Source organism: Pleurodeles waltl, chromosome 6, assembly GCF_031143425.1.
Source record: "Pleurodeles waltl isolate 20211129_DDA chromosome 6, aPleWal1.hap1.20221129, whole genome shotgun sequence".
Taxonomy (NCBI): domain Eukaryota; kingdom Metazoa; phylum Chordata; class Amphibia; order Caudata; family Salamandridae; genus Pleurodeles; species Pleurodeles waltl.
In genome coordinates this window covers 78,401,010-78,418,248 of record NC_090445.1, presented here as the reverse complement: position 1 = coordinate 78,418,248, position 17,239 = coordinate 78,401,010, and the positions used below count along the sequence as shown (strand labels likewise).

Below are 17,239 nucleotides of genomic sequence, written 5' to 3'. Positions count from 1 at the left end.
CGACCAACGTGGGGCTCAAACCCACGACCCTGAGAGTAGGAGTCTCATGCTCTACCGACTGAGCTAGCCGGTCTGTTGTGCCTATGTCATTTCACACACCCTCTGTGTGTTCTTTGTGAGGAAGTAGTGTGTGGTTATCCCAGGAGGCCCCTTTGTTTCATTTTCTCTGCTGCTGACTCGACACAGGCACCTTCTCTTTCTCCATCTCTCGCTCTACCCCAGTCTTATGTCCCCATCAGTCTCTCTGGAGCTCACTCTGGTACATACATGCATCTGTCCTCTCAACCTGTCTCTGGGCACATACTTAAATGTCCAGTAGAGAACAGTGTGAACTCTCCCTGTTTCGCGAGGTGGCAGTCAGCCTCCAGAGCCGTGTTCCGGAGGCTGCCGTAATAGCCGAGTTGTGTAAGGCGCCACATTCAAGAGCAGTATCTTCCCCAGTTCTGTGATCAAATCCTGCTGCCGACATAAAGTAGTTTTCATACCTATTTTAATCATAACACCAGCGGGAGGAGACCTTAAACTCCTCTTTTTGAAAGGATGGGGGGGGACAGGACGGACCGGAGCGGACTCCGAGCTTGCTGTAAGCACGTGCGGCTCAGGCTAGGAAAACGCGCAGGAAAGGCTCAACCTAGGACCGCTCCCAGCGGCGCCTCCCAGGGCGGGAAGTGCTGCGTTGTGTGGAGTCCTGTGGGAATCGTGAGGCAAAATGCAGGATGTGTGTGTGTGTGTAGTTTTAAGCCTCAGCGAAATATCTGAAAAAGGTGAGAGTTAATGTTAAACCCGAAAATGGAGAAGCCTTTAAAAAGCATCACACCCAACGTGGGGCTCGATCCCGTGACCTTGAGATTAAGAGTCTCATACTCTACCGACTGAGCTAGCCGGTCTGTTGTGCCTATGTCATTTCACACACCCTCTGTGTGTTCTTTGTGAGGAAGTAGTGTGTGGTTATCCCAGGAGGCCCCTTTGTTTCATTTTCTCTGCTGCTGACTCGACACAGGCACCTTCTCTTTCTCCATCTCTCGCTCTACCCCAGTCTTATGTCCCCATCAGTCGCTCTGGAGCTCACTCTGGTACATACATGCATCTGTCCTCTCAACCTGTCTCTGGGCATATACTTAAATGTCCAGTAGAGAACAGTGTGAACTCTCCCTGTTTCGCAAGGTGGCAGTCAGCCTCCAGAGCGGTGTTCCGGAGGCTGCCGGAATGGCCGAGTGGTGTAAGGCACCACATTCAAAAGCAGTATCATCTCCAGTCCCATGATCAAATCCTTCTGGCGACATATAGTACTTTTCATTCCTACTTTAATCATAACACCAGCGGGGATGAGACATTAAACTCCTCTTTTTGAAAGGATGGGGGTGGACAGGACGGACCGGAGCGGACTACGAGCTCGCTGTAAGCACGGGCGGCTCAGGCTAGGAAAGGTCGCAGGAAAGGCTCGGCCTAGGACAGCTCCCAGCGGCGCCTCCCAGGGCGGGAAGTGCTGCGTTGTGTGGAGTCCTGTGGGAATCGTGAGGCAAACTGCAGGATATGTGTGTGTGTGTAGTTTTAAGCCTCAGCGAAATATATGAAAAAGGTGAGAGTTAATGTTAAACCAGAAAATGGAGAAGCATTTAAAAAGCATCACGCCCAATGTGGGGCTCAAACCCACGACCCTAACATTAAGAGTCTCATGCTCTACCAACTGAGCTAGCCAGGTTACTGTGCCTATGTCATTTCAAACACCCTCTGTGTGTTCTTTGTGAGGAAGTAGTGTGTGGTTATCCCAGGAGGCCCCTTTGTTTCATTTTCTCTGCTGCTGACTCGACACAGGCACCTTTCTCTTTCTCCATCTCTCGCTGTACCCCAGTCTTATGTCCCCATCAGTCTCTCTGGAGCTCACTCTAGTACATACATGCATCTGTCCTCTCAACCTGTCTCTGGGCACATACTTAAATGTGCAGCAGAGAACAGTGTGAACTCTCCCTGTTTCGCGAGGTGGCAGTCAGCCTCCAGAGCCGTGTTCCAAAGGCTGCTGGAATGGCCGAGCGGTGTAAGGTGCCACATTCAAAAGCAGTATCTTCCCCAGTCCTGTGATCAATTCCCGCTGCTGCTCAAAGTAGTTTTCATACCTACTTTAATCATAACCCCAGCGGGGATAAGACTTTAAACTCCTCTTTTTGAAAGGATGTGGGGGGGGGGGGGACAGGACGGACCAGAGCGGACTCCGAGCTCGCTGTAAGCATGGGCGGCTCAGGCTAGGAAAGGGCGCAGGAAAGGCTCGGCCTAGGACCGCTCCCAGCGGCGCCTCCCAGAGCGGGAAGTGCTGCGTTGTGTGGAGTCCTGTGGGAATCGTGAGGCAAACTGCGGGATGTGTGTGTGTGTAGTTTTAAGCCTCAGCGAAATATCTGAAAAAGGTGAGAGTTAATGTTGAACCCGAAAATGGAAAAGCCTTTAAGAAGCATCACACCCAACATGGGGCTCGCACCCATGACCCTGAGATTAAGAGTCGCATGCTCTACCGACTGAGCTAGTCAGGCTGCTGTGCATATCTCATTTCACACACCCTCTGTGTGTTCTTTGTGAGGAAGTAGTGTGTGGTTATCCCAGGAGGCCTCTTTGTTTCATTTTCTCTGCTGCTGACTCGACACATGCACCTTTCTCTTTCTCCATCCCTCGCTCTACCCCAGTCTTATGTCCCCATCAGTCTCTCTGGAGCTCACTCTGGTACATACATGCATCTGTCCTCTCAACCTGTCTCTGGGCACATACTTAAATGTCCAGTAGAGAACAGTGTGAACTCTCCCTGTTTCGCGAGGTGGCAGTCAGCCTCCAGAGCCGTGTTCTGGAGGTTGCCGGAATGGCAGAGTGGTGTAAGGCACCACATTAAAGAGCAGTATCTTACCCAGTCCTGTGATCAAATCCTGCTGCTGACATAAAGTAGTTTTCATACCTACTTTAATCATAACTCCAGCGGGATGAGACCTTAAACTCCTCTTTTTGAAAGGTTGCGGGGGGGACAGGACGAACCGGAGCGGACTCCGAGCTCGCTGTAAGCATGGGCGGCTCAGGCTAGGAAAGGGCGCAGGAAAGGCTCGGCCTAGGACCGCTCCCAGCGGCGCCTCCCAGGGCGGGAAGTGCTGCGTTGTGTGGAGTCCTGTGGGAATCGTGAGGCAAACTGCAGGATGTGTGTGTGTGTGTAGTTTTAAGCCTCAGCGAAATATCTGAAAAATGTGAGAGTTAATGTTAAACCCGAAAATGTAGAAGCCTTTAAAAAGCATCACACCCAACGTGGGGCTCGAACCCACGACCCTGAGATTAAGAGTTTCATGCTCTACCGACTGGGCTAGCCAGGCTGCTGTGCCTATGTCATTTCACACACCCTCTGTGTGTTCTTTGTGAGGAAGTAGTGTGTGGTTATCCCAGGAGGCCCCTTTGTTTCATTTTCTCTGCTGCTGACTCAACACAGGCACCTTTCTCTTTCTCCATCTCTCGCTCTACCCCAGTCTTATGTCCCCATCAGTCTCTCTGGAGCTCACTCTGGTACATACATGCATCTGTCCTCTCAACCTGTCTCTGGGCACATACTTGTAGTTGCTTTTGTCTCTTTGCCATTCTTCTGGGTACACTACAATGATCTGTCTCCCTGCATCCAGCCGCCTGTCTCTCTGGACCAGCTTCTGCTTACATACATGCAGCTCTCTTTCTGCTTCCAGCAGGCTGTCTCTCTTTGGGCCAGGTTGCAGAAGCCCCCACTGCCACCTTGCGCCACATTTGCATCAGTTTTAAAGCAAATGTGGTGCGAAGGTGGCATTTTCACCCACGCCATATTTACAAAGTGGCGCAATGCATGAATTCTGCCACTTTGTAACCCCTTGCGCCACATTATGCCTGCGTCAGGCATAATGTATGCAAGGGTGGTGTTCAGGCGCTAGTAGGCCCGAAAGAATGGCACAGTGAAATTTACCAGATTTCACTGCGCCACTTTTTCTCTCATTTTGCACAGCTGCTCAGAGCAGGCATTAAAATGACGCACTCATTTAAATCAATGCGCCTCCTTGCACTTTGCTACACTAGCATCAAATATTTTGGCGCTAGTGTAGCAAAGCGCCACAATAGCATCAAACATTTTGATGCTATTGTTCTAACTACCACCATGGTGTGCCTTATGTTAAATACGGCACAACTATGGCGTTGTAGGTGCCTCTAGGGTGGCACAGAAAAAGTGGCTTGTCAGAGCTAATGAGCTACTTTTTTATCAGTCTAGGTTTTTGTGTGTCTTCACTTGAATGAAAAGATTCTGAAGCAGCCCGCCCTGTGTGCATTTCCACCAACCATTAATACCCACTCCAGTCTGTCACCCGGGGCAGATAAATAGCTTTGGAGGCGGTTCATAGCGCAAATACGTGTCTGTGAAAACAAGACAAAGTTGTTTTTCTGCCTCAGTTACATTTCCACCTTCCATTACATTCAGGGACACAGGCACAGACTCTGTCAGAGAGAGTGTGAAGAGCAGAGTGACCCCATAGCGCCTCACAGCCTTGCTACAGTGAGCTACAACAGCTGAAGAGAGTGAAGGATTAACTGGACAACACACAGAGTTCCGCTGGCTTGCGATGCCCGACAGCAACTGACTCAGAAGGGCAGACTGGCACAGTGGAAAGAGCACCAAGGCTGTGTAGAAGCATCACAGGTACAGAGTGGCGCAGGGAAGACTGGTACACCACGGTAGTCAAGAAGCACCGCAGGTACAGACTGGCACAGGGCAGACTGGCACAATGCAAAGAGCTACATCAGGGTAGTCAAGAAGCATTGCAGGTATAGACTGGTGTAATGCAAAGTGCTGCACACAGGATGTGTAGAAGTATTAAAGGGGTAGATTGGTGCAGGTCAGACTGGTGCAATGCAGAGAGTTACAGGACTGACGTTAAGTGTCAAGATACAGACTGGCACAGGGCAGACTGGTGCAATGCAGATAACTACAGCACTGATGTGAAGTATCATAGGAACCTGCAGGGTAGACTCGTACAATGCAGACAGCCGCAGCACTGATATGAAGTATCACTGGCGCAGACTGATGCAGGGCAAACTGGCGACATGCAGAGAGCTACAATATAGATGTGAACTGTAGAACATCTGCCTTTTCTGCATAGTCACTACAATGGACCCTATATGTTTGCTGGTTTTAGAACTCTGTGCAGTTAACCCCTGCTATTAAGTAGTAAAGTGCCTGTGCTCCCCCTTTGAACATGGTTGAATTGGCATACTTGTTAATGGCATAGTTAACTTGCCAATAAGGTCCTGGTATATGGTACAAAGTGTACCAAAGACATGGAAGTTAAATGTCACTAGTGCTATGCCGCACATATTGTGACATCCACTACAGTGACAGTGCAAACCTGGCTTCAGGCTCATCATTATAGCCTGACTGTAGCATATGGAAGATGCCATTCAATCAGTCAAAATAAACCCTCTCAATAAGTAAAAACCTCCCTTTTAAATATTAACAACTCATCCCAATGTAGGTGTTGTAGTCCGCTAGACAGGGAACATGGTATTTAACCATAGGGCATGTAGAACTTTAATGTTAACATGTCCTTACAGTGATTAGCACCCACAAGCTATTTTCCACTGTGGGATGCCTAGCTGTCCTATTTAGAAAACCAGAGTACAGATTAAAATACTAATACTATATTTTGGGGATGGAACTAGTTACCAGAAAATGTGAACAACTATTTTAATAGTTAATAAAAATTCAATTCAATTGTGAAGTCAGATTTTAATAGAAATTAAGGAAAAGTAACTTTTAGAAAGCTATATTTTCCAAGCCTAAAGTTCCTAGAGTCTAGTTTGCATTGGCTCTGCAGCTTTTCCCAGCCAATAATTAGCCTTGAATAGGTATGAAATGCTTTTCAGGAGCCAGTGCTGTAACAATACCTGAGGGGACCCTCTTGAAGGTAAGATAAGGGTGCTCCATCACCCCCATCTTACTCCTATTGCACTGGATGCATTGTTGCGCAATCCCCCTATACAGTTTGCCTCACTGCACAGTCTCTAGGATATATTAGACCTTTTTTTAAAACAGTTCCTTAAAGACAGTCAGTCAATATAAGGACAACCGAAGATTCTACAAAAACCTTTCTATTTAAGTTAGTTTTGGATTATATAATCGGACTTCAAAACAACCTTACATTGCTACACTGATCTGGCTACGGAGAGAGGGAATGTAACCAATGCTTCACCATCCTGAGATCTTCATGGTTATACCTGTGTAATGACTGGGTACAAACTGTACATTACATCAGGGTTGGTGTGTAATTAAGTAAGGCATTCATCACCCCGAGAAGGGGATAGTTTTACCCTCACAGTGTTTAAAAGTAGGCCACACATTTTCTCTGCATAGGCCTGTAAATATCACCAGTACTAATAACTGAAGAGTTTCACCCCTATAGTGCCAGTAAATAAGTCTTATATTATCACACAATACATCTGTAATTAACAATTACCCACACCTTGAGCCATATAATTATACCCAGGATCATCAGAAGGAAAGTTTCCAGGCCTTCCGACAATGAAAGCGAAAAAGAGCAATGTCTCTAAATAACAGGAAAACAATGCCTGGTCAGTATCTTTTTTGTTTTGGCCTGAGGAGGACAGGTGCTTTGTATAGCCAGATCAGCTTTTAGTTGTCTCTTTTAATGGGGGAGTTAGCCTTTCAGAAAATCACCCTCCCAGATCTTGTGAGTTACACTGTAGTGTACACTGTTTTGCCTTTTCGATTGTAATGTTTCACTGTTTGAGTTTATGCTTGTCTTTGACTATGTACAGTGCTCCACTAACTTTTGGCTAGCTCTGCACTATCGAAATACCACATAAATTCATATACACATACAAAGTGTTTGAACTGGGCATATAACAAGTGGGGAACAACACAATGAGAAAATGTACACAGTGGAAGGAGAACATTTGTCTTTTGCTTGTGTGGATTTTTCAAGTGGAGTGTCCAGTCTGAACCGGGGCACCAAGTGGCATTATGATTTTGTTGGGGGCTGCAGAGTAAGCCTCCATCCTGTCCTGGATTTACCCAGACAGTCCCCTTTTTTTGATGACTGTCCCGGCGTTTCAACAGTTATTGCAAAAACATTGAGAAAGGTTTGGGTGAGCATGCACATTTATCACTGTGCTATGAGGGCTCAGGGTCAGCCCGGCCTTCTCATTGCACCAAGGGCAGAGTTTCGTTTAAAAGACTCTCCTGTTGTGCTGCCTGACTTAATTCAGGCAGCACAGCAGAATTTAATGAATGGGGGTTAATTAACCCCTGGAGAGCCCATCACAAAGCTCCCCTTGAAACACATGGCAGCATGTCCGAGAAAAATTAGATTTCCTTGGCCATGCTGTAGCGTGTTTCATAAGGCTGTCCTGATATATTTATGAGGACAGCTATATATACATATATATAATCATAACTCATTACACAGCTTTAGAGAGGCAATATTTACCAGCTTCTCCTGGCAGGAATGACGCCGGCACCATCCATCAACTCGAAAGGTAATTTATTTTCTTATTTCTTGTAGAGTACAAAGTGCATAGTGCTATTCAAACAAATATATATAAGCATTGACATAGAAATAGAAGTAAATGTTGGCACTGGTCAATGCAATGTGAATGTCAACATTTAGTCCTATTCTATGCCAATGACTGTCCCAATTTTTCAGGTTGAGCATAGCAGTACGCAAGCACTGCTTTTCCAACGTGTTGGTATCTATGTGGGCTTTTAACTAAGCCCATTTATTGCCTTTCAAAAATCCTTTGATGACATTGGTAGGTGATTTAAGTTTGTCCCGCCAGAGGCGGTTGTGTTGACGCCTTGGTGACCGACCCTATTACAAGGATAATTGCACATTTGCCGATATGTTTGATTGCGAGCGAACTTCTTTTTTCTTCTGTGTATCTTCTTTGCGCTCACGCTCATGGCGGCCATGGCGCTTTAAAATGACTTGCTTATGTCAACTGTTTTACTTTTCATTTTAAATTTATGTGGAAAGAAAAGGCCAGTTAGGAATTTACAACGCGAATAGCTCTAACTCAAGCAAATGTGAGACCCCTTGCACCATCCATCAACTCGAAAGGTAATTTATTTTCTTATTTCTTGTAGAGTACAAAGTGCATAGTGCTATTCAAACGAATATATATAAGCATTGACATAGAAATAGGAGTAAATGTTGGCACTGGTCAATGCAATGTGAATGTCAACATTTAGTCCTATTCTATGCCAATGACTGTCCCAATTTTTCAGGTTGAGCATAGCAGTACGCAAGCACTGCTTTTCCAACGTGTTGGTATCTATGTGGGCTTTTAACTAAGCCCATTTATTGCCTTTCAAAAATCCTTTGATGACATTGGTAGGTGATTTAAGTTTGTCCCGCCAGAGGCGGTTGTGTTGACGCCTTGGTGACCGACCCTATTACAAGGATAATTGCACATTTGCCGATATGTTTGATTGCGAGCAAACTTCTTTTTCCTTCTGTGTATCTTCTTTGCGCTCACGCTCATGGCGGCCATGGCGCTTTGAATTGACTTGCTTATGTCAACTGTTTTACTTTTCATTTTAAATTTATGTGGAAAGAAAAGGCCAGTTAGGAATTTACAACACGAATAGCTCTAACTCAAGCAAATGTGAGACCCCTTGCATTGCAAATGATTGTTAGTCATGAAATCTCATCACCCTACCAGTGACCCCAGCCAGATCCCCGTCAGCAGCTCCTGTGCTGTGCGGGAGCTGACATCTTCTTCTCTGCTTCTGCCACGTGGGAGCTACTCCTATTGTGCTCACACAGAGGGTGGGAACTGTTCCCTTATCCCCTGCCCTCAGTGAGCACATGGAGTCTATAGGTTGGCACGACCCACTCTCTCTGGCACGAGCATGGATGGCAGGAAATATAAGTCACTTCACCAGGGAGATCACCCCACGGAGATTAGGGGACCCGGGGTCAAGAAGCAATACAGGGAGAGCTACACACGCCTCAAAGGAATCAGAGCCACATGTACCCAAGTTTCAAACAGCCAGTACCTAATTGCAATTTCCTGTGAATCGCAATTAGGAAATCGGCAAGGTCGGCAAGAAAACGAGGTAGGTCTTGCTTTGCGACCCATTGGGAATTGCAAAAATCAAAGGGATGGTGGCCTGCTGGGGTCAGAAGACCACAATGTCTGTGATCGCTTGTCAATAAAGCAATATTTTTTTTAATGCAGTCTGTTTTCCCTGAAGGAGAACAGGATGCATTAAAAAAAATAATGAAAAGTCTTTTTTTCATTTTTCACAGTAGTCAGTGGTCCATAGGACCACTGCCCGCTCTTAAAAAATGCTTTTAGAAACATTCACAAAGGGGAGGGGGTCCCGTGGGGACTCTTCCCATTTGTGAATGGGATACCACCAATTTGAAATTGGTGGCAAAATAAAAATGTTTTGTGACCACATATCGTTCGCAAAACATTCACACATACCACTGTGATTTGGTATTAGGAAGGGATGCCCTTAACACGCCCCTTACTAATTGCGAATCGCAAACTCACATTCCAATTCAGTAACAGGTTACCCATTGGCGGCTGGTTATTTTAGGAGAGATGTGGGCGGATAGGACATGCATGCACACATACACACTCACACCCATGCACGCAAGCACACACACATCCATTCACAACACTCATTACCATATATTCAAACATAAACGCATGCACGGACCAAACATTAACTTTAAAATATCACACTTGCCTGCAGATCTTCCCCAGAGGTTCCAGGAGGGTTGGGACTGCTGCCTTCCCTCATTGGTTGACCTAAGGTCAGCCAATGAGGAAAGGCAACAGTGCCAAGCCTCGGAAGTCTCTGGCGGGTTGAGCTGAGGAGCTGAGGAGGTCACACCAACAGGAGCTGTGACATCCTTCGCCCAGCAAAGTTCAGCTCCGGAAGCCAGGAGGCTGCACATTTCTCCATGTCTAGTTCCTGGCTGCCTGACCTGAAAATGAGGAGTCTCTGTCAGGCTGAGCAAACTCTTCTTGAGAGGCAAAAGGTGATGGGGAGTGGCCCCTCAGCCCCTATGGACGGGCTGCAGCTGAGGTTACCAAATCGCTATTTGGGTTTGATACATGTAAAAAATGCCTTTTTGAGTTCACAAATGGGCCAATTCTGCAAATCAGAAAGTTTGCATCAGGCAAAAAGGTTTATACATGTGGCCCTAAACATCATCATCATATACTTTATTCGACCATAGGTCATAAAAGTTACATATTAAATTGTACAAAAAAGGTACGTTTTCTTCATTATACTTTTACACTGGCTGAAAATAGTAAGGTTTAGAATAGGAGAAGCTTCTATAGGCAATGGCCTACTATAATCCACCATTGATCCCGATACATAACTTAACATTTAGATACCAGGGTTTCTGAGACAATTACTTCATAACGTTAAAATAGTACAAATATTTAAAACTCTTAAAACAATATGGGGTGATTTCAAAATACATATTTCCCAGATGGTATCATCATCAAGATAAATACAAACTATCCGACCCAAGATGTAAAAATTTAAAGTGCTGATTTGATGTTACATAATAATATAATTCCTTAATAATTTAGATGGCATACTTAAACAAAGAGAGCCTACTACCGGCACAATCATTTGGCAAATTTAAGCACTGTCAAGTCGTTAAGACACAGTGATAAAAAGCTTATATATTAACTTAAAATGGTTATCGGATTCATGTTAAAATGGCACGAGTGCCAGACAGATGCATAAAAAATAGCTATTTATGGCTAAAACTAGTGTTAAAATGGCAGAAACACATAATGATTACCTACATAATGTCTGAAAAATCTATTCCGAGCCCTATCCAACCCACTTCATCCAGATCATCTTCATCATCAACTTAGTTCATCAATGACCATAAAAGCACATAAAACAGAATATAATAGTTCTTAAGTAAATAAATAAATACATGTCTGTAAATAGGTGTAAAATATTAAAAAAATAACTTGATTTGCACATATGGCTCTAAATCTTACCTATATAGAGATAAGACCTTAAATAACTTTTTGAAGATGGCAACGTATGCGCCAAGCTGTTGCTAAATACTTACTTACTGAAAGAATTACGTCAGCTGAATTATGGCTTTTTAGAACCCGTAGAGCCAAGGAGCAATTCTTGAATCCCATGTCCCTGCAAATCTTGCGGATCCATTTTGTTCGCGGAATCGCATAGGCTGGGCAGAAGAACATAAAATGCTCAATGGTTTCAAAAATACTGCCACAGGCAGGGCATGTATCGGGAAGATTAATCGACCCCCACCTATGAATCAATGACATCAGGGGCACTGAGCCAAAACGAAACCTTGCGTATAAGCTCTTGCCTTGCAAGTCCGGTATCACATCCAAATAGGATTCAAACTTTGGGGACCATTTAGTATCAGTAAAGGAATTAGTTAAGCGACCATGGGATTTATGGATTATGTAGTTGTCCTTAACATAAGACCAATAGGTTAACTTTAAAACATTTTTGTGCCGTCTCTCTAATTTGTGGGGATTTTCCCAATAGTCGCCCAAGCCCAAAAGCCTAAGCCAATGGGCCACATGGCGAATCCAGGGAAGAGTATTAGCATTTTGGCATTTCAGTAAATCGAGTAATGCGGTCTTATATATATCTAGTTCGGGGGTTGTCCATAATCTAATCCAATAAAGGAGAGGTCTTAGAGTAGCTAGATCTGCTACTCGGCTTAGCCCCAGATCTAGAAATATTGGAAGCAAGGGTGTAGTGCGTGGACATGCAATTAAAGCCCTTGCAAAGTTGTTTTCCCCCACACTGATCTTATTGCAGTTAGCGTAACCCCATACCTCCGCTCCGTACAGGGCTGCACTTTGAGCCTTAGCCGTGTAAATTTTTATTGCTGGGGAAACAACCTTTGTAAAGGAGCTTTGATAAAAACACAATATGGATGAGGCTCTATGTTGAAGGAGCCCTGCACTTTTCGTAATCTGCTCTTCCCATAGTAGTTTGCTGGTTAACCTAACTCCCAAGTAATCTATAGAGCTTACTTCCTTCAGCGGTACTCCCTCAATGTGGATGGAACATCTTTTCCTAGGTCCCTTGGATAAGACCATCAATTTTGTTTTGTTAATGTTAACCTCCAGCCCATAATCGCTACAGAATTGGTTAAACCGGTCAACAAGGGTCTGCAACCCCATTGGTGTCTTAGAAATGAGGAGTGAATCATCGGCAAAGAGCAAGATAGGGATTTTTTGTGTATTCAGGGAAGGGGCATCATTCTGGCCTGTGGACACAGCCTTTACTACTTCGTTGATAAATATAGTAAACAGTAGGGGGGCTAACACGCAGCCTTGGCGAACTCCTCTTCTGATTGGAATCCGTTCTGTCAGTTCGCCTTGTTCACCCCACCTCACTTGGGCATAAGTGTTCTCATGCAGTCGTTTTAACAGGAGTAATAGATCCTCTGGGATTCCCAATCTACCCAGCACTTCCCACAGTTTGGCTCTTGGGACCAAATCAAAAGCCGATCGCAGGTCTATGAATACCACATACAGGCATTGTTTGGCCACAAGTACATATTTCCAGTGCAATATGGCCAATCGAAAAACCTGGTCTATCGTGCTTGTTTTTGCACGAAACCCTGCCTGTAGATGGGAAAGGATTTGGTACTCCTCAACCCAATTGATTAACCTCTGTAAAATTTGTTTTGCAAAGATCTTTTGTAGGTTGTCTATAAGGCTAATTGGCCTGTAGTTGGCTGGGAGATTAGCATTCCCTTTTTTATAAATGGGTATGATCTCTGCCCCCTTCCATGTGGCCCTAAATCTTTTGATGTGCGCTGACACCTGGGCCCTGGCTCACCTTGGAGTTATCGTTAAGAAGTTGCAGTGGAGCGCCACATGCTCACTCTTCACATTTCCTTTGTTTGAAAAACCCAACTTCATAGCTGCCAAGTTTTCTGATTGCTTATGTGTGACATTTTCATGGTTTCAGTGTACTTACGAGTGACATTAAACTGCCAGTTGTGTGACACCTAGAGTGACACTTTCTCGTAAGTAAAACCGAGCAATGAAATGCATGGAAATGCTGTGTGCCAGGGCTGTGCCGATTGTGGAGGCGGGGATGCAGTTTAGGGGGAGAGCACTGGTGGTGGGGCCTGGTTGGCGGGGTTTCAGCGCACTTTCAATAGTTCCTGGCAGCAACAGAGGGCAAACAATTTTGCGGGGTAACCATGCCAACTGAGGCATTTTCCTACAGCAGATAAAACAGTTCACAAGTAGGTAGCAATTTTCAGTTTCAAAAGATGACAGTACAGTTTTCCATTGGAGGCCATTTAGCCGGGGAGGGGGAGCTGGCTAGGTGGGGGCTGGTTGGGTGCAAAGGTTATTTGGTGTCGGGTTTTGTAGGAAAGTACCATCTTGCCTGGCATGTTACCCCCATATTTCACTGTATATATGTTGTTTTAGTGTATGTGTCACTGGGACCCTGCCAGCCAGGGCCCCAGTGCTCATAAGTGTGCCCTGTATGTGTTCCCTGTGTGATGACTAACTGTCTCACTGAGGCTCTGCTAACCAGAACCTCAGTGGTTATGCTCTCTCTTTACTTTCTAAATTGTCACTAACAGGCTAGTGACCAATTTCACCAATTCACATTGGCATACTGGAACACCCTTATAATTCCCTAGTATATGGTACTGAGGAACCCAGGGTATTGGGGTTCCAGGATATCCCTATGGGCTGGAGCATTTCTTTTGACACCCATAGGGAGCTCTGACAATTCTTGCACAGGCCTGCCACTGCAGCCTGAGTGAAATAACGTCCACGTTATTTCACAGCCATTTACCACTGCACTTAAGTAACTTATAAGTCACCTATATGTCTAACCTTTACCTGGTAAAGGTTGGGTGCTAAGTTACTTCGTGTGTGGGCACCCTGGCACTAGCCAAGGTGCCCCCACACCGTTCAGGGCAAATTCCCCGGACTTTGTGAGTGCGGGGACACCATTACACGCGTGCACTATACATAGGTCACTATCTATGTATAGCATCACAATGGTAACTCCGAACATGGCCATGTAACATGTCTAAGATCATGGAATTGCCACCCCAATGCCATCCTGGCATTGGGGAGACAATTCCATGATCCCCTGAGTCTCTAGCACAGACCCGGGTACTGCCAAACTGCCTTTCCCGGGGTTTCACTGCAGCTGCTGCTGCTGCCAACCCCTCAGATAGGTTTCTGCCCTCCTGGGGTCCAGCCAGGCTTGGCCCAGGAAGGCAGAACAAAGGACTTCCTCAGAGAGAGGGTGTTAACCCTCTCCCTTTCGAAAAAGGTGTCAGGGCTGGGGAGGAGTAGCCTCCCCCAGCCTCTGGAAATGCTTTGATGGGCACAGATGGTGCCCATCTCTGCATAAGCCAGTCTACACCGGTTCAGGGATCCTCCAGCCCTGGCACGAAACTGGACAAAGGAAAGGGGATTGACCACTCCCCTGACCTGCACCTCCCCGGGAGGTGCCCAGAGCTCCTCCAGTGTGCTCCAGACCTCTGCCATCTTGGAAACAGAGGTGCTGCTGGCACACTGGACTGCTCTGAGTGGCCAGTGCCAGCAGGTGACGTCAGAGACTCCTCCTGATAGGCTCTTACCTGTGTTGCTAGCCTATCCTCCTTCCTAGGTAGCCAAACCTCCTTTTCTGGCTATTTAGTGTCTCTGCTTTGGGGAATTCTTTAGATAACGAATGCAAGAGCTCATCAGAGTTCCTCTGCATCTCTCTCTTCACCTTCTGCCAAAGGATCGACCGCTGACTGCTCAGGACGCCTGCAAAACCGCACAAAGTAGCAACAACGACTACTGCAACCTTGTATCGCTTCATCCTGCCGGCTTTCTCGACTGTTTCCAGGTGGTGCATGCTCTGGGGGTAGCCTGCCTCCTTCTTGCACCAGGAGCTCTGAAGAAATCTCCCGTGGGTCGACGGAATCTTCCCCCTGCAACCGCAGGCAACAAAAGACTGCATCACCGGTCCTCTGGGTCCCCTCTCAGCACAACGAGCGTGGTCCATGGAACTCAGCAACTCTGTCCAAGTGACTCCCACAGTCCAGTGACTCTTCAGTCCAAGTTTGGTGGAGGTAAGTTCTTGCCTCCCCACGCTAGACTGCATTGCTGGGTACCGCGTGATTTGCAGCTGCTCCGGCTCCTGTGCCCTCTTCCGGGATTTCCTTCATGCACAGCCAAGCCTGGGTCCCCGACACTCTAGCCTGCAGTGCACAACCTCCTGAGTTGTCCTCCGTCGTCGTGGGACTCCCTTTTGTGTCTTCGGGTGAGCTCTGGTTCACTCCTCTTCGTAGTGCCTGTTCCAGCACTTCTGCGGGTGCTGCCTGCTCCTGTGAGGGCTCTCTGTCTTCCTGGGCACCCCTTCTGTCTCCTCATCCAAGTGGCGACATCCTGGTCCCTCCTGGGCCACAGCAGCATCCAAAAACCCTAACAGCGACCCTTGCAGCTAGCAAGGCTTGTTTGCGGTCTTTCTGCGTGGGAACACCTCTGCAAGCTTCTTCACGACGTGGGACATCCATCTTCCAAAGGGGAAGTTCCTAGTCCTCTTCGTTCTTGCAGAATCCACAGCTTCTACCATCCAGTGGCAGCTTCTTTGCACCCCCAGCTGGCATTTCCTGGGCATCTGCCCAATCTCGACTTTGTTGGGACTCTTGGACTTGGTCCCCTTGTTCCACAGGTACTCTCATCCGGAAATCCACTTTGGTTGCATTGCTGGTGTTGGTCTTCCTTGCAGAATTCCCCTATCACGACTTCTGTGCTCTCTGGGGAATATAGGTGCACTTTACACCTACTTTTCAGGGTCTTGGGGTGGGCTATTTTTCTAACCCTCACTGTTTTCTTACAGTCCCAGCGACCCTCTACAAGCTCACATAGGTTTGGGGTCCATTCGTGGTTCGCATTCCACTTCTAGAGTATATGGTTTGTGTTGCCCCTATACCTATGTGCTCCTATTGCAATCTACTGTAATTCTACATTGCTTGCATTACTTCCTTTTGCTATTACTGCATATTTTTGGTATTGTGTACATATATCTTGTGCATATTTGGCATCCTCATACTGAGGGTACTCACTGAGATACTTTTGGCATATTGTCATAAAAATAAAGTACCTTTATTTTTAGTATATCTGTGTATTGTGTTTTCTTATGATATTGTGCATATGACACCAGTGGTATAGTAGGAGCTTTGCATGTCTCCTAGTTCAGCCTAAGCTGCTCTGCTATAGCTACCTTCTACCAGCCTAAGCTGCTAAAAAACACATCTTCTACACTAATAAGGGATAACTGGACCTGGTACAGAGTGTAAGTACCCCTTGGTACCCACTACAAGCCAGGCCAGCCTCCTACAGGTTTGCAATGGAACACTATGAGGACTGGGGGTGCTTGGAAAAGATCTGCTTGGAGGTAAGTACCTGAATCTTCAGAGAGCAGACCTGGGGGGTTTCGTTAAGCACCGATGGGGGGGGTTGGTGGTTTGGGCACAGGGTAGGAATCAATCACACACCTTCAGGGGCAGCAGGGTGCAAACACAGAGATTCTGCGCCCAATGATTTTCAATAGGGGTACCCTAGGGGGCATAGAAGAGGATGCAGGCTGTGTCCAAGGGGTTGGTTCCGGAAAACCACAGGCTGGACAAGGAGGGCCACCTGCTGAATGTTGTTGGACCATTGGTCTGATTCTCCAAGTCCAGGGGTACCTTTAGGCGCCTGGAATCTTATTTGAATCCTGTTGCTGTCAGGGGGATCCTCTGGTTTCAGGCTGCAGAAGTTGTGTTGGCCAGGAAGGGGTCAACCCAGGGTTTGACACAAGGTCAGAATCACCTGGGGACCTGCTCTGGACCGGTAGGTCCATGGTTTGTGGTTGTCGGGTGCAAAGTGGGCATGACTCATGGATCTGGGGTGTTTCTGGTGTCCTTTCTGGATATTTTTGTGGACAGGGCCGCTGTCCTCAAGAGTTCTTGGTCCTCTGCTGGGCAGGCAGTTCTCTGGGGGTTTGTAGAGGTTGCTGGTCCTGCAAGATGTCACCTTTTTGTAGCAGTGCTTCAGAAGCTGCAGACAGGGCAGTAGGGCTGGAGCCAAGTCAGTTGGTGTCTGGAGGTTTCCCTGCTGGTGTCGGCTTAGCAGTCCTTCTTGCTGCTTTCTTCTTTTCTTTTTGAGGTTACCAGCAATCTGGTGG

General features: G+C 46.5%; 1 non-coding gene across 1 annotated transcript; it reads right to left on the bottom strand.

The window, feature by feature from the left end:
* TRNAR-CCU (transfer RNA arginine (anticodon CCU)) lies at window positions 1-73 on the bottom strand. The gene has a single exon. It is a non-coding gene; the product is annotated as a tRNA-Arg (tRNA).
* Between the last annotated feature and the right edge of the window lie 17,166 nt (window positions 74-17,239).